Genomic DNA, 19,813 nt, shown 5'->3' on the forward strand with positions numbered 1-19,813 from the left:
CACATGTCCCACATGTAAGCTGGGTGTCTGTCTACGCCGTGTGGACATACGATTTACATGTAAGTCATGTATTAGGCTTAAGCCGTGTGCTTATCCGTTGCTCGAAACTGGTGGATCGAAAGGGTGATGAAAACTAGTCCAGACAGAATGGACGAGAATTAGAGAAAAGAAACAAAATGCAATAACTAAGTACTATAATATATTTTTTTCAGTATATATATAGTTTGTGCACCGCTAAGCCGAATGCAATTAATTATTGGGTACTCGGCTTATAACTAGCACCACCACAAAGCCATCAATGGCTGCAGTAATGGCCACATGGCAGAAAATTTTGGCATCTATTTGTTGTAAGCCAAGTACTTTTTTACAGCCACACGGCTTACTTAGAAAAAAGCTGAATATATTATTTAAGCCGAATGCCTTTTGCAGGGATACACGGCTTATTTTGAAGTGGACGTAGCTTCTTTATTTTGCCGTGTGTCCCTTGTTTCGTACTCGGCTTACGTGGGAGTAGGCCGATGAAAACCAGGAGGGTGAAGAGAAACAGGTTTTGTGCGCTTAAACTTGATATGATAAAGGCATACGATCGCCTAGAGTGGCCGTATCTGAAAGCGGTCATGATTAAGTTGGGCTTCAGTTCCAGATTTACAGAGACTATTATGAGGTGTGTTACTTCGGTTTCTTTCTCCGTTTTGTTTAATGGTGGCGGTTTGGATGGTTTCAGGCCTTCACGTGGACTGCGGCAGGGAGACCCGATCTCGCCATATCTATTCCTGCTTGCTGCGGAGGGACTATCTTGCCTGTTGAAGTCCCAAATTGGGGTTCAGGGAATTGCAGTGGCGCCGGAAGCCCCTTTGGTTAATCATCTCCTTTTTGCCAATGATAGCCTACTCTTTTTTGAGGCAAATGAGGCGTCTGCTACATGCGTTAACGGGCTGCTGAGAGTTTATTGCGATGCTTCGGGTCAGAGAATAAATGTGGACAAATCATCGATTTTTTTCAGCAAGGGGGTAGCGGACTCGGCAAAGGAAGCAATCAAGAATATCCTTGATGTACACAATGAGTCGTTAACTGAAAAGTATTTGGGTTTGCCATCGGATGTGGGCAGAGCAAAGGAAGGATCTTTTAAATATATGAAAGACAGAATCTAGAAACGTGTTCAGGGTTGGATGGGGAAGTGTCTGTCAGCGGGAGGGAAAAAGGTCCTCATCAAGTCTGTAGCCGTGGCCATCCCAACATATTCGATGGCATGTTTCAAGCTACCCCGGAGTTTATGTGAGCACATCAATAGTTTGATCCGTAAATTTTGGTGGGGGAGTAAAAATGGCGAGAGGAGAACAACATGGGTGTCGTGGAAAACGATGTCAAAACCTAAATTTATGGGTGGCCTGGGTTTTCGAGATATCGAGTTGTTCAACCTGGCTCTTCTTGCCCGACAAGCGTGGAGGTTGATGCAGCAGCCGGAATCCCTCAGCGCTCGCGTTCTGAAAGCTTGTTACTTCCAAAACACTGATTTGTTGAACGCCACGCTAGGAAGCGCCCCTTCCCAGGTCTGGTGGTCTCTTTTGGAGGGACGCGACATTCTTTCCTTGGGGCTTATTAAGAGAATTGGCACCGGAGCATGCACAAACGTTTGGCAGGACAACTGGCTGCCGAGAGACTATAAGTTAAGGCCCATCTGCGCCCGGTCAACGAACCCACCGATGGTGGTTTTGGACCTAACCAATCCTGTCACCCGATCATGGAACAAGCAAGCCCTAACAGAGCACTTCATACGTGCTGATGTCGAGGTTATTGTCAACATACCACTTAGTACAAGGCAACAGGAGGACTTCTGGGCTTGGCATTATGATAAGCGAGGTATCTTTTCGGTAAGGTCAGCTTACAGGATGATTTGTGCTATCAAAACACAAAGAGAGGATTGGCTAGAGCACCGACCAGGCCATTCTAATATTGCCGCGGACAATAACTCATGGACCCGGCTATGGAAATTGAAGGTTCCTTCTAAAATCCGAGTTTTCGTGTGGCGTTTGGCGCATACTTCAATCCCAACCGGCCTGGTTAGACATGAAAGGCATATGGCACATTCTCCATCTTGTTCTATCTGTGGAGCGGACACTACAAGAAATATGTCAACTTGTGACCTTGAATATTGGTCACTAAAAGGTCATTGTTTTTCATTTGCGACCTTTTTGTGACCAAAAACAGAAGGTCAAAAGTTGGCAGTCGTAAACTGAAATTAGCGACCTTTAACAAAAGATCGCTGAACCCATGACCTTTTGTTTTGGTCACTAGCTGTCTGCCCAGGCCACGTCGGATCCGACGTGGCAATCTGACGTGGCAAAATTGCGACCAATTCAAAAGGTCGTTACTTAGAATCAGCCCGGTCCATTTCGGTGCTTTAGATGGGCCGAGCCCATTAATTCAGCCTTTTTAATATATATTTTCTGTTAATTTTCGCTAGCTACATGGGCCTGGCCCAGTAATTCGGCCTTTTAAATTTCTTTGCCTATCCTTTTGACATAACTTTTTTGGTCTTGTTTTTTCTGGGTCATTTCTTTGCCGGGCCTCTCAAGTTTTCCCCTCAGAAATAATTGTTCAATATATCTTGGGCTGGGCTGAAATAATTGATCCAATCCAACTTCTTTTATTATGCCATTGACATTACAACATATCACACTACAAGTTATCTTGGGCCTAGCCCAGTTCCGATACATTTTCAAAGCAACATGGAATATTATACGAGCCCAAAATATCTTTACATGCATTCATTCTAGCAGTACATATCTTTATGTCCAAGGAACCAGTAAGTGCCAAACAAAACTATTCTACAGCAAAGAAAAGAAAGTAGATGACAAGACATCACAGAAGTTCTTATTGTCCTCCTCCTTCAACATTTGAAAGCATTTACCTGGCAATAGATCAATCATGAGTGAGAAACAATACAACAGCAAAAAAATGTTTAGATGATGCAAAAAATAACAGTTATTACACATGGTATTCGGGTACAGATTGTAAGTCATGGATCCATTACACATAGTTTTTGTGTTGTGGACTATCTTCATGCAATTGTACCACACTACAGTCAACTGTCTACAGTATGCACAGCTAGGAATTGTAAGTCACATTGCATATCCACACCAGAAACTAAGTTAAACATGCATGCTACTAATCCACTGTCATGTAGTTGTGTCAAACCCACCAGCATCAGTATTCAGTAGTACTCAACCAATGACAGTAGAAAAATGTACTACCTCATCACCCATCTTGCACAGGTGCTTGATGAAGTTCTGGAACTGGTTCTTGTACCCAGAGATGTAGCTGCAAACATGCATGGAAGAAGCATGCAAAATTAGTTTAAATTGCGAGAGCATACATGGAAAGACAGCTTAATCACCATCAGCAGTAAACATTAACAAAGGAAAATGAGTTATGTCGATGCAATCTGTAATTTCTGTTTCAAAAAGAATGCAATCCACAGTTTTCTTCACATCCAACAAAGAAGCCACTACAGAGATTACAATTTCATTCAATCTTTGCCCATTCTATTTTCCATGTGCAGAATCACTACTAGTATGAAAGCAGAGAAAGTAGTCATTCGGAATGTGTGGCATGTGGTGTGCTTGCACATAGTCTGATATGTCTAAATTTGCCAAAATCATGAAAGATCCACTGTGCACGCATGCATCGGATAGCAGAATTAAAGATGAATGAATGGATGAACTGAAGAAAAGAAGGTTAGTTACAGGGTGAGATTGGCTGAGGGAGTGTTGGAGAGCCTCTCTGTTGGCCTTGTTGACGAGTTTCCATGGCAGGGTAGCCTTCCTAATCCTTGACCCTTGTGATGTACTTCATGTTCAGTGATGCATCATATGTGTATATTCAAATCAATGAACTACTTGATCAGGGGGAAAATAGTACGTATATAAAAATTCGCTTGAGCAAAAGCCAAACAGGATTATTGCTTTTCCCCAATTAGAAAAGGACAAGGTAGAACAAGATAGAACAAAGAATAACAAAAGTAATAGGTATTTAGCGAATAGCAGTCCCAAGGTGTTCTTGTGACATGTGGTTGCCAAATATGGAGTCGTACTATACTCAGCAGGAAGTGTTTTTTCAGCATCACAGTTGCTTAGTTATTCATGAACTTGTAAGTGTTTATCACCAACTCTCCTCAAACTAAATTTACATTGAACAAGAAAGGAATCAGTATCATATCACCAACTCTGCTACAGTCATAGTGCCCTCCACATGTTTATGTAATAAATTTACACTGAACAAGAAAGGAATCAGTATCATATCTCTCAATTCGTTGCTGCACATCTAGCAAGACTAGATCAATGCACATACCTAATAAGCAAACATCACAACATGGCATGATATCTGACCCTAATCCACTGGATCAAAAAATTAAGACCGCAAGACCATTTTCTCGCACCCAGAAGCGAGCATTTTCTCGCAACAACCAGAAGCTTAGCTACAACGATAGTAAGTGCTGCCCAATTAAACTGGGACGCCTAGATTTTGCGCATGCAAAATTTCAGACTTATCAGCAGCATCGCATGACATCAACATGGACATGATACCGATTACCTACCAAGACATGGGGACGCATTAACTAAAGACAATAAACAGAAAATACAACGGAGAGAGTGCCTCTCTCTTATCAGCAGCATCTCATGATGTAACTCACATACTGAACTAGCAACTTAATTGTTCAGTTTACTCCTTCACCATGGCAAAAAAACATGTTATAGTTTCTGAATTCATAACATACGCATGACAGTCGCGACTTGCAATAAGTAAAAGTATTTTCTTCTACAACTGCGTGTAAAAACAGAGGATGATGTGTTGTAAAATAGTCCATAATCACCATGTCGATGTCCACCTTGTACATGGGTGTCTTGGGGTACTGGATGCTCATCTTCTCAATCACAGGTGCCATCGCCCGACCTGCAACACCAAACAACAGAATAGTAGCTCTCTCCAGTCACACACTGAAATCCCAATTCATGGCGCGGAGACAGCACTTACATGACCCACACCAGACAACCGTGTAGTAGAAGACGGCGGGGAGCTTCTCCACTGCAAAAGGCAACACATGTGAGAGGGAAACTTGCGCACGCATAGTACTGTCAACAAGAGTGTGAAGAATCGGTAGAAAAGCTAGGACGAGAAGGGAGGGGATCGGCGCCGCACCTTGCACCTTGGCATGGATGTCCTCGAAGGTGTCTGCGGAGCCGATGACCACCATGCTGGAATCGCCTGCGGGAGCCAGGAAACCGTCAGTGCCGGCCCAGGGCCACGGGGAAGTGAAGGATCAGCGGGAGGAGGAGGCAGTTCAGACGTACCTGTGGACGACGACGAGAAGAGGCATGTCGGGGAGGAGGAGGAGGAGGAGGAGGGGCGGGTGAGCTGCTGCAGGAGGACGAAGTTGGGCGGGTGGCCTAAGGGAGGATGACCGCCGAGCGTCGAGGGAATAGAGCCATCACCATGGAGGGCGTCGAGGGGAGGGAGGAGGGAGGAGACCCCATCACCATGGCTGCCAAATCCCTCCCTCCGGATCGAGGCTGTGTCCGCTAGATCAGCGTGGCCAAGGCCACCAATCCGCCTCGCCTGCTCGAGGAGGTGGTGGCCATCAATGGTGGGGATGGGGGGCGACGGCGGCGGCGGCGGCGTCCATCTCCGCCTGGATTGCACGCGTGGGGGTGCGGGAAGGGGAGGGGAATTGGCTCGCGAGATTTGGTCGCGAGGGGGCTACTCGGACAGGAGGGGTGGTGGAAGGGAGGATGGTCGGCTTTGGGGGCGATGAGGAGGTCGTCGGCAGCTGGGATGGGGGGAGGCAGGCGGCGGGGTTAGGATGGCAGAGAGAAGGAGGTCTGGGTCGGGGAGAGGGAGATCTGGGAGGAGGTGGCGGCGGCGAGGAGCTGAGGGAGGAGGATGCGGGTGCGGGTTAGGGTTTGGGCTGCGAATGGATGGCTGGATGGAGAGGTGGAGAGTTGGACGGATGGATGGGCGCCATGTCATCGATCCATCTCACAACTAAACCCACCAATGAGAATAGAGCACATATAATTGTGCTTTTCCTTTTGGTTTTCTTCTACTTTTACACATGAAAAAAATCAAAAAAATGGTCTCATATTGTGCACAAGGGTTCATATTGGAATGGCAAACAATGTTGCCTAAGGAAACTTTCATTTTCTTTGGACGAAAAAATCATTTTCCATTTTTCGAGTGTCCCAAATGAGGTTTTTCTGTGAAGAACCTACCAAATAATTGTTGCAAAATTGGACAAAATCATTTTTATAAAATACTAGGCCATATTTAATGCACAATTGACCAATTGGTTGGGTGTAAAAAGTTTTGATCCACCTCTGGTGAAAAAGATAAATTTCCGCAGATTCAGCTAGAAGCGGGTCAAATTTGAACTGTAGCTGCCACATAGTTTGCTTTATATTTTTTCTAAAAATCATTTTTAGGTACGAAAGTATCTATTTAATCAGAGAAACACCAAAAGTTTTCCAAGATTCAACCACTAGCTAGGAACGATCATGCCCGCTGTTTTGACCGCATTTTGAAACGGGCATAAAAAATTCAAAAAAATAAAAAATAGGAAAATCTTCGCGTTGTGTCATTATATGTGGCCAAGTTCTCAGGAAAAATAACAAACTTGTAATACGGCAATTGTTTTAAAAAAAGTGTTCTCAGAAACGAGCTATCATGTGTGGAGATCAATGGCTTTCAAGCCAAATGATCAATCTTATGGCCACATCCATGGCATAGTTTGTTGAAATGATCTCATATTGTGCACAAGGGTGCATATTGGAATGGCAAACAATGTTGCCTAAGGAAGCTTTCATTTTCTTTGGACGAAAAAACCATTTTCCATTTTTTGAGTGCCCAAAAGGAGGTTTTTTTGTGAAGGACCTCCCAAATAATTGTTGCAAAATTGGACCAAATCAATTTTCTAAAATGCTAGGACATATTTAATGCATAATTGACGAAATGGTTGGGTGTAAAAAGTTTTTATCCACCTATGGTGAAAAAGACAAATTTCTGCTGATTTAGTTGGAAACGGGTCAAATTTGAACTGTAGCTGCCTTATAGTTTGCTCTTTATTTTTCCCAAAAAACATTTCTAGGTACATAAGTACCTATTTAATCAGAGAAACACCAAAAAAATTCCAAGATTCAACCACTAGCTAGGAACGGTCATGTTGGAAATATGCCCTAGAGGCAGTAATAAAATGGTTATTATTATATCTCTTTGTTCATGATAATAGTCTATTATTCATGTTATAATTGTGTTATCCGGAAATCGTAATACACGTGTGAATACATAGACCACAACGTGTCCCTAGTGAGCCTCTAGTTGACTAGCTCGTTGATCAACAGATAGTCATGGTTTCCTGACTATGGACATTGGATGTCATTGATAACGGGATCACATCATTGGGAGAATGATGTGATGAACAAGACCCAATCCTAAGCATAGCTCAAAGATCATGTAGTTCGTTTAGATAGAGCTTTTTCCAAATGTCAAGTATCATTTCCTTAGACCATGAGATTGTGCAACTCCTGGATACCGTAGGAGTGCTTTGGGTGTGCCAAACGTCACAACGTAACTGGGTGACTATAAAGGTGCACTATGGGTATCTCCGAAAGTGTCTGTTGGGTTGGCACGAATCAAGACTGGGATTTGTCACTCCGTATGACGGAGAGGTATCTCTGGGCCCACTCGGTAATGCATCATCATAATGAGCTCAATGTGACCAAGTGTCTGGTCACGGGATCATGCATTACGGTACGAGTAAAGTGACTTGCCGGTAACGAGGTTAAACAAGTTATTGGGATACCGACGATCGAATCTCGGGCAAGTAACGTACCGATTGACAAAGGGAATTGTATACGGGGTTGCTTGAATCCTCGACATTGTGGTTCATCCGATGAGATCATCGAGGAGCATGTGGGAGACAACATGGGTATCCAGATCCCGCTGTTGGTTATTGACCGGAGAGGCGTCTCGGTCATGTCTGCATGTCTCTCAAACTCGTAGGGTCTACACACTTAAGGTTCGGTGACGCTAGGGTTGTAGAGATATGAGTATGCAGTAACCCGAAAGTTGTTCGGAGTCCCGGATGAGATCCCGGACGTCACGAGGAGTTCCAGAATGGTCCGGAGGTAAAGAATTATATATAGGAAGTCAAGTTTCGGCCATCGGAAAAGTTTCGGGGGTCACCGGTATTGTACCGGGACCACCGGAAGGGTCCCGGGGGTCCACCGAGTGGGGCCACCTATCCCGGAGGTCCCCATGGGCTGAAGTGGGAGGGGAACCAGCCCCTGGTGGGCTGGTGCGCCCCCTCCCCCCTTGGGAACCCCTGCGCCTAGGGTTGGAAACCCTAAGGGTGGGGGGCGCCTCCACTTGGCTTGGGGGGCAAGCCACCCCCCTTGGCCACCGCCCCCTTGGAGATTGCATTTCCTAGGGCCGGCGCCCCCCTAGGGGGACTATATAAAAAGGGGGGAGGGAGGGCAGCCGCACCCATGCTCTTGGCGCCTCCCTCTCCCCTTGCTACACCTCTCCCTCTCGTAGAAGCTTGGCGAAGCTCTACCAAGATCGCTGCTGCATCCACCACCACGCCGTCGTGCTGCCGGATCTTCATCAACCTCTCCTTCCTCCTTGCCGGATCAAGAAGGAGGAGACGTCTTCCCAACCTTACGTGTGTTGAATGCGGAGGTGCTGTTCGTTCAGCACTAGGATCATCGGTGATTTGGATCACGACGAGTACGACTTTCTCAACCCCGTTCTCTTGAACGCTTCCGCTCGCGATCTACAAGGGTATGTAGATGCACTCCTCTCTCTTGTTGCTAGATGAACTCATAGATTGATCTTGGTAAAAGCGTAGAAATTTTTTATTTTCTGCAACATTCTCCAACAGTGGCATCATGAGCTAGGTCTATGGGTAGTTCTCTTTGCACGAGTAGAACACAATTTGTTGTGGGCGTAGATGTTGTCAACTTTATTGCCGCTACTAGTCTTATTTTGCTTCGGCGGCATCGTGGGATGAAGCGGCCCGGACCGACCTTACACATACACTTACGTGAGACAGGTTCCACCGACTGACATGCACTAGTTGCATAAGGTGGCTAGCGGGTGTCTGTCTCTCCCACTTTAGTTGGAGCGGATTCGATGAAAAGGGTCCTTATGAAGGGTAAATAGAAGTTGGCATATCATGTTGTGGCTTTCACGTAGGTAAGAAAACGTTCTTTCTAGAACCCTATTGCAGCCACGTAAAAAAACATGCAACAACAATTAGAGGACGTCTAACTTGTTTTTGCAGCATGTGCCTTGTGATGTGATATGGCCAAAAGTTGTGATGAATCATATATATGTGATGTATGAGATCACGTTCTTGTAATAGGAATCACGACTTGCATGTCGATGAGTATGACAACCGGCAGGAGCCATAGGAGTTGTCTTAATTATTGTATGACCTGCGTGTCAATGATTCAACGCCATGTAATTACTTTACTTTATTGCTAAACCGTTAGCCATAGTAGTAGAAGTAATAGTTGGCGAGCAAATTCATGGAGACACGATGATGGAGATCATGGTGTCATGCCGGTGACGAAGATGATCATGGAGCCCCGAAGATGGAGATCAAAGGAGCTATATGATATTGGCCATATCATGTCACTATTTGATTGCATGTGATGTTTATCATGTTTTTGCATCTTGTTTACTTAGAATGACGGTAGTAAATAAGATGATCCCTCATAATAATTTCATGAAAGTGTTCCCCCTAACTGTGCGCCATTGCGAAAGTTCGTTGTTTCAAAGCACCACGTGATGATCGGGTGTGATAGATTCTAACGTTCACATACAACGGGTGTAAGACAGATTTACACATGCATAAACACTTAGGTTAACTTGACGAGCCTAGCATGTACAGACATGGACTCGGAACATAAGAGACCGAAAGGTCGAACATGAGTCGTATGGAAGATACGATCAACATGGAGATGTTCACCGATGATGACTAGTCCGTCTCACATGATGATCGGACACAGCCTAGTCGACTCGGATCACGGATCACTTAGATGACTAGAGGGATGTCTAATCTGAGTGGGAGTTCATTAAATAATTTGATTAGATGAACTTAATTATCATGAACTTAGTCTAAAAGTATTTACAAAAATGTCTTGTAGATCAAATGGCCAACGCTCATGTCCACCTCAACTTCAACGCGTTCCTAGAGAAAACCAAGCTGAAAGATGATGGCAGCAACTATACGGACTGGGTCCGGAACCTGAGGATCATCCTCATAGCTGCAAAGAAAGATTATGGCTTAGAAGCACCGCTAGGTGAAGCTCCCATCCCAGAGAACCAAGACGTTATGAACGCTTGGCAGCCTCGTGCTGATAATTACTCCCTCGTTCAGTGTGGCATGCTTTACAGTTTAGAACCGGGGCTCCAAAAGCGTTTTGAGCAACACGGAGCATATGAGATGTTCGAAGAGCTGAAAATGGTTTGCCAAGCTCATGCCCGGGTCGAGAGATATGAAGTCTTTGACAAGTTCTTCAGTTGTAAGATGGAGGAAAATAGTTATGTCAGTGAGCACATACTCAAAATGTCTGGGTTGCACAACCGCTTAACTCAGCTGGGAGTTAATCTCCCAGATGACGCGGTTATTGACAGAATCATTCAGTCGCTTCCACCGAGCTACAAGAGCTTTGTGATGAACTTCAATATGCAGGGGATGGAAAAGACCATTCCCGAGGTATATTCAATGTTGAAATCAGCGGAGGTAGAGATCAAGAAGGAACATCAAGTGTTGATGGTGAATAAAACCACTAAGTTCAAGAAAGGCAAGGGTAAGAAGAACTTCAAGAAGGACGGCAAGGGAGTTGCCGCGCCCGGTTAGCCAGTTGCCGGGAAGAAGTCAAAGAATGGACCCAAGCCTGAGACTGAGTGCTTTTATTGCAAGGGAAGCGGACACTGGAAGCGGAACTTCCCCAAATACTTAGCGGACAAGAAGGCCGGCAACACTAAAGGTATATGTGATATACATGTAATTGATGTGTACCTAACCAGTACTCGTAGTAGCTATTGGGTATTTGATACCGGTGCCGTTGCTCATATTTGTAACTCAAAGCAGGAGCTGCAGAATAAGCGGAGACTAGCGAAGGACGAGGTGACGATGCGCGTCGGGAATGGTTCCAAGGTCGATGTGATCGTCGTCGGCACGCTACCTCTACATTTACCTACGGGATTAGTTTTAAACCTCAATAATAGTTATTTAGTGCCAGCTTAGAGCATGAACATTGTATCTGGATCTCGTTTAATACGAGATGACTACTCATTTAAATCCGAGAATAATGGTTGTTCTATTTATATGAGAGATATGTTTTATGGTCATGCCCCGGTGGTTAATGGTTTATTCTTAATGAATCTCGAACGTGATGTTACACATATTCATAATGTGAATACCAAAAGATGTAAAGTTGATAACGATAGTCCCACATACTTGTGGCACTGCCGCCTTGGTCACATTGGTGTCAAGCGCATGAAGAAGCTCCATGCTGATGGCCTTTTAGAGTCTCTCGATTATGAATCATTCGACACATGAGAACCATGCCTCATGGGCAAAATGACCAAGACTCCATTCTCCGGAACAATGGAGCGAGCAACCAACTTATTGGAAATCATACATACCGATGTGTGCGGTCCAATGAGCGTTGAGGCTCGCGAAGGATATCGTTATGTTCTCACTCTCACTGACGACTTGAGTAGATATGGGTATGTATACTTGATGAAACACAAGTCTGGGACCTTTGAAAAGTTCAAGGAATTTCAGAATGAGGTAGAGAATCAACGTGACCGAAAGATAAAGTTCTTACGATCAGATCGTGGAGGAGAATATTTAAGTCATGAATTTGGTACGCAATTAAGGAAATGTGGAATCGTTTCACAACTCACGCCGCCTGGAACACCTCAGCGTAACGGTGTGTCCGAACATCGTAATTGCACTTTATTGGATATGGTGCGATCTATGATGTCTCTTACCGATTTACCGCTATCTTTTTGGGGATACGCTCTAGAGACAGCTACATTCACTTTAAATAGGGCACCGTCTAAATCCGTTGAGATGACACCGTATGAATTATGGTTTGGGAAGAAACCTAAGCTGTCGTTTCTAAAAGTTTGGGGATGCGATGCTTATGTCAAGAAACTCCAACCTGAAAAGCTCGAACCCAAGTCGGAAAAATGCGTCTTCATAGGATACCCTAAGGAAACCATTGGGTATACCTTCTACCTCAGATCCGAAGGCAAGATCTGTGTTGCCAAGAACGGGTCCTTTCTGGAGAAAGAGTTTCTCTCGAGGGAAGTAAGTGGGAGGAAAGTGGAACTTGATGAAGTACTACCTCTTGAACCGGTGAGTAGCACAGGTCAGGAAGATGTTCTTGTGGTGCCAGCACCAACTGAAGAGGAAGTTAATGATGATGATCAAGGTACTTTGGATCAAGTTACAACTGAACTCCGTAGGTCCACGAGGACACGATCCACACCAGAGTGGTATGGCAATCCTGTCCTGGGAATCATGTTTTTAGACAACGGTGAACCTTCGAACTATGAAGAAGCGATGGCGGGCCCAGATTCCAACAAATGGCTTGAAGCCATGCAATCCGAGATAGGATCCATGTATGAAAACAAAGTATGGACTTTGACAGACTTGCCCGATGATCGGCGAGCGATAGAAAACAAATGGATCTTTAAGAAGAAGACAGACGCGAATGGTAATGTTACCATCTATAAAGCTCGACTTGTCGCTAAGGGTTATCGACAAGTTCAAGGGGTTGACTACGATGAGACTTTCTCTCACGTAGCAAAGCGAAAGTCCGTCCGAATCATGTTAGCAATTGCTGCATACTATGATTATGAGATATGGCAGATGGACGTCAAAACGGCATTCCTTAACGGCCATCTTAAGGAAGAACTATATATGATGCAGCCGGAAGGTTTTGTCGACCCTGAGAATGCTAACAAGGTATGCAAGCTCCAGCAATCCATTTATTGGCTGGTGCAAGCATCTCGGAGTTGGAACATTCGCTTTGATGAGATGATCAAAGTGTTTGGGTTTATGCAGACTTATGGAGAAGCCTGCATTTACAAGAAAATGAGTGGGAGCTCTGTAGCATTTCTCATATTATATGTAGATGACATACTTTTGATGGGAAATGATATAGAACTTTTGGACAACATTAAGGCCTACTTGAATAAGTGTTTTTCAATGAAGGACCTTAGAGAAGCTGCTTACATACTAGGCATCAAGATCTATAGGGATAGATCGAGATGCCTCATAGGTCTTTCACAAAGCACATACCTTGATAAGATATTGAAGAAATTCAATATGGATCAGTCTAAGAAGGGGTTCTTGCCTGTGTTGCAAGGTGTGAAATTGAGCTCAGCTCAATGCCCGACCACGGCAGAAGATAGAGAAAAGATGAGCGTCATCCCATATGCATCAGCTATAGGGTCTATTATGTATGCCATGTTGTGTACCAGACCTGATGTAAACCTTGCCGTAAGTTTGGTAGGAAGGTACCAAAGTAATCCCGGCATGGAACACTGGACAGCGGTCAAGAACATCCTAAAGTACCTGAAAAGGACTAAGGATATGTTTCTCGTTTATGAAGGTGACGAAGAGCTCGTCGTAAAGGGTTACGTCGATGCTAGCTTCGACACAGATCTGGATGACTCTAGGTCACAAACCGGATACGTGTATATTCTGAATGGTGGGGCAGTAAGCTGGTGCAGTTGCAAGCAAAGCGTCGTGGCGGGATCTACATGTGAAGCAGAGTACATGGCAGCCTCGAGGCAGCGCATGAATCAATCTGGGTGAAGGAGTTCATCACCGACCTAGGAGTCATACCCAATGCGTCGGGGCCGATCACACTCTTCTGTGACAACACTGGAGCTATTGCATTTGCCAAGGAGCCCAGGTTTCACAAGAAGACCAGGCACATCAAGCGTCGCTTCAACTCCATTCGTGAAAATGTTCAAGATGAAGACATAGATATTTGTAAAGTACATATGGACCTGAATGTAGCAGATCCGTTGACTAAACCTCTCTCTAGGGCAAAACATGATCAACACCAGAACTCTATGGGTGTTTGATTCATCACAATGTAACTAGATCATTGACTCTAGTGCAAGTGGGAGACTGTTGGAAATATGCCCTAGAGGCAATAATAAAGTTGTAATTTCCGCTGATTCAGCTAGAAACGGGTCAAATTTGAACTGCAGCTGCCTTATAGTTTGCTCTTTATTTTTCCCAAAAATCATTTCTAGGTACATAAGTACCTATTTAATCAGAGAAACACCAAAACAATTCCAAGATTCAACCACTAGCTAGGGACGGTCATTCCCGCCGTTTTGACCGCATTTTGAAACGGGCATAAAAATTTCAAAAAAACTCAAAAAATTGGGAAACCTTCGCATTGTGTCATCATATGTGGCCAAGTTCCCAGAAAAAAGAACAAACTTGTAATACGGCAATTATTTTAAAAAAGTGTTCTCAGAAACGAGCTATCACGTGTGGAGATCAATGGCTTTCAAGCCAAATGATCAATCTTATGGTCACATCCATGGCATAGTTTGTTGAAATGATCTCATATTGTGCACAAGGGTGCATATTGGAATGGCAAACAATGTTGCCTAAGTAAGTTTTTATTTTCTTTGGACGAAAAAACCATTTTCCATTTTTCAAGTGCCCAAAAGAGGTTTTTTTTGTGAAGGACCTCCCAAATAATTGTTGCAAAATTGGATCAAATCAATTTTATAAAACACTAGGACATATTTAATGCATAATTGACAAAATGGTTGGTTGTAAAAAGTTTTTATCCACCTCTGGTGAAAAAGACAAATTTCTGCTGATTCAGTTGGAAACGAGTCAAATTTGAACTGCAGCTGCCTTATAGTTTGCTCTTTATTTTTTCCCAAAAATCATTTCTAGGTACATAAGTACCTATTTAATCAGAGAAACACCAAAAAAATTCCAAGATTCAACCACTAGCTAGGAACGGTCATGTTGGAAATATGCCCTAGAGGCAATAATAAAATGGTTATTATTATATTTCTTTGTTCATGATAATAGTCTATTATTCATGTTATAATTGTGTTATCCGAAAATCGTAATACACGTGTGAATACATAGACCACAACGTGTCCCTAGTGAGCCTCTAGTTGACTAGCTCGTTGATCAACAGATAGTCATGGTTTCCTGACTATGAACATTGGATGTCATTGATAACGGGATCACATCATTGGGAGAATGATGTGATGGACAAGACCCAATCCTAAGCATAGCTCAAAGATCGTGTAGTTCGTTTAGATAGAGCTTTTTCCAAATGTCAAGTATCATTTCCTTAGACCATGAGATTGTGCAACTCCCGGATACCGTAGGAGTGCTTTGGGTGTGCCAAACGTCACAACGTAACTGGGTGACTATAAAGGTGCACTACGGGTATCTCCGAAAGTGTCTGTTGGGTTGGCACGAATCGAGACTGGGATTTGTCACTCCGTATGACGGAGAGGTATCTCTGGGCCCACTCGGTAATGCATCATCATAATGAGCTCAATGTGACCAAGTGTCTGGTCACGGGATCATGCATTACGGTACGAGTAAAGTGACTTGCCGGTAACAAGGTTAAACAAGGTATTGGGATACCGACGAACGAATCTCGGGCAAGTAACGTACCGATTGACAAAGGGAATTGTATACGGGGTTGCTTGAATCCTTGACATTGTGGTTCATCCGATGAGATCATCGAGGAGCATGTGGGAGACAACATGGGTATCCAGATCCCGCTGTTGGTTATTGACCGGAGAGGCGTCTCGGTCATGTCTGCATGTCTCTCGAACTCGTAGGGTCTACACACTTAAGGTTCGGTGACGCTAGGGTTGTAGAGATATGAGTATGCAGTAACCCGAAAGTTGTTCGGAGTCCCGACTGAGATCCCGGACGTCACGAGGAGTTCCAGAATGGTACGGAGGTAAAGAATTATATATAGGAAGTCAAGTTTCGGCCATCGAAAAAGTTTCGGGGGTCACCGGTATTGTACCGGGACTACCGGAAGGGTCCCGGGGGTCCACCGGGTGGGGCCACCTATCCCGGAGGTCCCCATGGGCTGAAGTGGGAGGGGAACCAGCCCCTGGTGGGCTGGTGCGCCTCCTCCCCCCTTGGACACCCCTGCGCCTAGGGTTGGAAACCCTAGGGGTGGGGGGCGCCTCCACTTGGCTTGGGGGGCAAGCCACCCCCCTTGGCCACCGCCCCCCTTGGAGATTGCATCTCCTAGGGCTGGCGCCCCCCTAGGGGGCCTATATAAAGAGGGGGGAGGGAGGGCAGCCGCACCCATGCTCTTGGCGCCTCCCTCTCCCTTGCTACACCTCTCCCTCTCGTAGAAGCTTGGCGAAGCTCTGCCGAGATCGCTGCTGCATCCACCACCACGCCGTCGTGCTGTTGGATCTTCATCAACCTCTCCTTCCCCCTTGCTGAATCAAGAAGGAGGAGACGTCTTCCCAACTGTACGTGTGTTGAACGCGGAGGTGCTGTCCGTTCAGCACTAGGATCATCGGTGATTTGGATCACGACGAGTACGACTCCCTCAACCCCGTTCTCTTGAACGCTTCCGCTCGCGATCTACAAGGGTATGTAGATGCACTCCTCTCTCTCGTTGCTAGATGAACTCATAGATTGATCTTGGTGAAAGCGTTGAAATTTTTTATTTTCTGCAATGTTCTCCAACAGGTCATTCCCGCCGTTTTGACCGCATTTTGAAACGGGCATAAAAAATTCAAAAAAATCAAAAAATTGGGAAACCTTCGCATTGTGTCATTATTTGTGGCCAAGTTTCCAGGAAAAATAACAAACTTGTAATACGGCAATTATTTTAAAAAAGTGTTCTCAGAAACGAGCTATCACGTGTGGAGATCAATGGTTTTCAAGCCAAATGATCAATCTTATGGCCACATCCATGGCATAGTTTGTTGAAATGATCTCATATTGTGCACAAGGGTGCATATTGGAATGGCAAACAATGTTGCCTAAGGAAGTTTTCATTTTCTTTGGACGAAAAAACCATTTTCCATTTTTCGAGTGCCCAAAAGGAGGTTTTTTTGTGAAGGACCTCCCAAATAATTGTTGCAAATTGTACCAAATCAATTTTCTAAAATACTAGGACATATTTAATGCACAATTGACAAAATGGTTGGGTGTAAAAAGTTTTTATCCACCTCTCGTGAAAAAGACAAATTTCCGCCGATTCAGTTGGAAGCGTGTCAAATTTGAACTGCAGCTGCCTCATGGTTTGCTATTTATTTTTTCCAAAAATCATTTCTAGGTACATAAGTACCTATTTAATCATAAATACATGGTTTGGTGGCGATACGTCGAGGTTTGGGCGGTGGCCGAGGGCCCCAACTCTAGAGCGCGTAAACTCGCATGCCCTCCGCATGGTCACCGCGTGACCGTGGTGTTGCCATATGTTCTGGGCGGCATAGACATGTCTAGTGGGTTGGGAACTCCCCAGGTAGGTGCTAGGAAGAAAATTACAACATAAGATTCTTACAAGGAGACCGATCAATGCTCAAACATGAATTAGCAGCCAAGTGTTTGATTAGCGGTACGGGAAATGTACATGGCTAATGGGCGTGAGTTTTGGCTGAGGATGATCAGTTACTAAGAAGACCGTCTTCACAAATTTTCAGCTCAAAAGGAGGAGCCTAGGTGGTACTCGCTTTGCAAAGTACCACACTGAATATAAATACGAATGTTGAAGCTGGGCTCAAAATAATGAATGGATTGAGCTGGCATTTGATGGAGCATGGTTATTTGGGCATAGGAAAGCACTGTAGAAAATGGATACTATTTGGACATGCCAAAGTGGTACTTCCTTCACAAAGTGCTGCTCTCAACAGAATAGGAAAATGAATATTGTTGAATTATTTTTGAACTAGACAAGGAAGGTTTTTGACATATTTGATGAAGATATGATCCAAACAATTTATGAGAATTTTTTGGGAATTTATGGAATAACATAAATATAGGTTGCTTCACAACCTAGAGAAAAAATTGACACATGGACATGACACATAGGCAAAACTGATGAGATGGCGCCTAGTCATCGCAACCCACCATAATTTACAAGGCTATGACCATCTATATTGGTCGTTAACAACTAAAAATAAGGCAGCGGACTAGCGCTGTTTGCTTTATGACCATTTCGTGTAAGGAAATCACGACCTTTCTGACCAAAATGGTCGCAATGGTTTAGGGTTTGGAGCCCTCCGAACAGCTTTTGACCAATTGGTCTCAAATGGTCATAGATCTATGACCAATTCTTCCGGGGTCACTGACAGAAGGTCACTAGTTGACATATTTCTTGTAGTGGGATGAGGACACTTGGCGCCACTCGCTACTAAGCTGCCGCATGGCAAGATGTGTTTGGGCTTTGGGGGATGATGAACTGGTCGAGCATGTGATATCAAACCAAACCGAAGATGTGAGGCTTTGGCTGTTTTAGCTGTTTGAGACAACAAATCAACATGACCTAGCTCGAATTTCAGTGACCATGTGGGCAATTTGGTGGGCCAGGAGAATGGCCATGCATGAGAATGAATTTCACATCCCACTTTCCACTTTGAGTTTTATTAAGAGATTTTTGGAGGAGCTAGACATAGCTAATTCGCACAGACCCGGGGCAAATGAAGTACGAGTGAACCGGCTGAGAGCAAAAGTGTGGCTACCGTCCCCTGGCGAGGCTGCAAAGTTAAACTGTGACGGGGGCCTGTCAACTTTAGGAGACAAAGGAGCAGCGGGAGTTGTATGCCGTGACAAATTTGGCAAATTTTTAGGTGCATCTGCGATGGTTTTTGATGGTCTCACCGACCCGGTAAGTCTGGAGGCACATGCATGCAGCGAAGCACTAGCTCAAGCCCGGGATTTGAATCTATAATATCTCGCCATTGCCTCAGATTGTGCAGAAGTGATTTCTAACATCAAATCTGCAGGTGTTCCATCTTATGCTCCTATTCTTCGAGATATTCAAACTAGTAGCAATAATTTTTCTTCTGTTGATTTTCGTTTTGAGAGCAGAGACAATAATTTTGAGGCCCACTTGCTAGTTAAGGGAGCTGCGTATCTCGCAGTGGGCCGCCATGTGTGGCCGGTGGGTTATGCCGGAGATTGATTGTATTCCGGATGTCGTGAACATTTAATAAAATCCCTAGTTTACCTTAAAAAACGTGGGAGTAGGCCGTGAACTCGTATTTTGACACTTGATACACGACGAACGTGTTTTTTCCCCTGTAGTGTTTGCTCCGCCAAGTGTAAAAAAAGGAGTCAATTACACCATCAGTGCTTAAACTTGGCAAGAATACTCACTTTAGTGCCAGAACTTGCGGCATACATTGAACTGGTGCCATAACTTGGCTCAGGCGTGCAAATACGGTGCAAAACTCATTTGAAGACGCATGCACTGCTGACGAGGCGTGACAGCGTGGCATGAAGGCCCATTATCAGTGATCGGGCTGTGTAGACCAGGCTTGTGCGTGTTTTTTTTGCAAAGACACCCTCAACCCACCTGTACCCCAAGTTTTATATTAGAATGAAAAAATTGCACCAACGAATATTCGAACTGGCGACTTTGAGTAATCCCACTCGCTCGGTTAGCAACCTTAGTGCTACACCATTTGACAACCTAGGTGGATACACATTTTTTTATAACTTTTCCTTAAACAACATAAATTAAGAATT

The sequence above is a fragment of the Triticum dicoccoides genome, chromosome 1B (genome assembly GCF_002162155.2).
Source record: "Triticum dicoccoides isolate Atlit2015 ecotype Zavitan chromosome 1B, WEW_v2.0, whole genome shotgun sequence".
Lineage (NCBI taxonomy): Eukaryota > Viridiplantae > Streptophyta > Magnoliopsida > Poales > Poaceae > Triticum > Triticum dicoccoides.